The 2,333-nt window shown below is 56.1% G+C and overlaps 1 long non-coding RNA gene across 1 annotated transcript in view; it reads right to left on the bottom strand.

The window, feature by feature from the left end:
- The window catches only part of LOC144955353 (uncharacterized), a 5,165-nt gene extending 4,029 nt beyond the window's left edge, over nt 1–1,136 (bottom strand). Inside the window, exon 1 of the long non-coding RNA XR_013641623.1 lies at nt 997–1,136. This is a non-coding gene — a long non-coding RNA (uncharacterized LOC144955353). The remainder of the gene's footprint in view (nt 1–996) is intronic.
- Between the last annotated feature and the right edge of the window lie 1,197 nt (nt 1,137–2,333).

The raw sequence follows: 2,333 nt of genomic DNA, 5'->3' as shown, positions 1-2,333 counted from the left end.
CACAACCACCATCACCACCACCATCACCACCATCACCATCATCACCACCACCACCACCACCACCATCACCACAACCACCATCACCACCACCATCACCACCACCACCATCACCACCATCATCACCACCACCATCACCACCATCACCACCACCACCACCACCATCACCACCACCATCACCACCATCACCATCATCACCACCACCACCACCACCACCATCACCACAACCACCATCACCACCATCACCACCACCATCACCACCACCACCATCACCACCATCACCACAACCACCATCACCACCATCACCACCACCATCACCATCACCACCATCTCCATCTCCACCATCACCACCACCATCACCACCATCACCACAACCACCATCACCACCACCATCACCACCATCACCATCACCACCATCACCACAACCACCATCACCATCATCACCACCACCATCACCATCATCACCACCACCATCACCACCATCACCACCACCATCACCATCATCACCACCACCATCACCACCATCACCACCACCATCACCACCACCACCATCACCACCATCATCACCACCACCATCACCACCATCACCACCACCACCATCACCACCACCATCACCACCACCATCACCACCACCATCACCACCACCACCATCACCACCATCACCACCACCACCACCACCATCACCACCACCATCACCACCACCACCATCACCACCACCATCACCACCACCACCATCACCACCACCACCATCACCACCACCATCACCACCATCATCACCACCACCACCATCACCACCACCATCACCACCACCATCACCACCACCATCACCACCACCACCATCACCACCACCATCACCATCACCACCACCATCACCACCATCATCACCACCACCATCACCACCATCACCACCATCACCACCACCATCACCACCACCATCACCACCACCACCATCACCACCATCACCACCACCACCATCATCACCACCACCACCACCATCACCTTCCCAGAGGCTCTGAGCAGGGCAGCGTTCGCCATCGTTGTGGTTGTTGTTGTTGTGGTTGTTGTTGTTGTTGTGGTTGTTGTTGTTGTGGTGGTTGTGGTTGTTGGTGGTTGTGGTTGTTGTTGGTTGTGGTGGTTGTGGTTGTGGTGGTTGTTGTGGTTGTGGTGGTTGTTGTTGTTGGTTGTGGTGGTTGTTGTTGTTGTGTTGGTTGTTGTGGTTGTTGTGGTTGTTGGTTGTGGACGCAGCTACGAGCTTGGTGACCCTGAGCTCTTCACAGTGAGGGCACGCGCGGCGATGACGTCACGCACGACAGTGTCAACTTAATGACGTCACGCGCACGTGTGGTTTGCTGCAATGACGTCACCCGCAAGTGTTTTCTTACCGCAATGACGTCACGCTCGAGCATCTTTCAGAACGATTACGTCACGCGCGCGGCGGTTGTGGGGATGACGTCACGCGGGTTTCTACCGTCAACTGTGATGACGTCATTGCCACCCGAGCGATGTTATCCGGACTAGGAAATGCAATGTCCCCACCCCCCCCATCCCATGTTTATCCAGACTAAGGTTTCTAACTATGCTTGTTTAAACGAACTATGAAATATATTACGATCAATGCTAATCCGGACTACGCATTACAGCTGTCTGCACGTTAGCGGTGACGTCACGCGCAGTTTGATAGGTATGACGTCATGTCAGCCTGTGGTGGCTTTGTCGAGGGTTATGACGTCACGTCCGCCAACGTGACTCACTCACCCACTCACCCACTCACTCACCCACTCACCCACTCACTCACCTATTCACTAATTCACCCACCCACTCGACCACCCACTCACTCACCCACTCACTCACCCACTCACTCTCCCACTCACTCACTCACCCACTCACCCACCCACTCACTCACCCACTCACTCACCCACTCACTCTCCCACTCACCCACTCACCCACCCACTCACCCACCCACTCACTCACCCACCCACTCACTCATCCACTCACTCACCCTCTCACTCACCCACTCACCCACCCACCCACCCACTCACTCACCCACTCACTCACCCACCCACCCACTCACTCACCCACCCACTCACTCATCCACTCACTCACCCTCTCACTCACCCACTCACCCACCCACCCACCCACTCACTCACCCACTCACTCTCCCACTCACTCACTCACCCACTCACCCACCCACTCACCCACCCACTCACTCACCCACCCACTCACTCACTCACTCACCCTCTCACTCACCCACTCACCCACCCACCCACCCACTCACTCACCCACTCACTCACCCACCCACCCACTCACCCACTCACTCACCCACCCACCCAACCACC

The sequence above is a fragment of the Lampetra fluviatilis genome, unplaced genomic scaffold (assembly GCF_964198595.1).
Source record: "Lampetra fluviatilis unplaced genomic scaffold, kcLamFluv1.1 SCAFFOLD_443, whole genome shotgun sequence".
Classification (NCBI taxonomy): Eukaryota; Metazoa; Chordata; class Hyperoartia; order Petromyzontiformes; family Petromyzontidae; genus Lampetra; species Lampetra fluviatilis.
The sequence above is the reverse complement of the archived record's forward strand: the minus strand, read 5'-3'. Positions and strand labels throughout refer to the sequence as shown.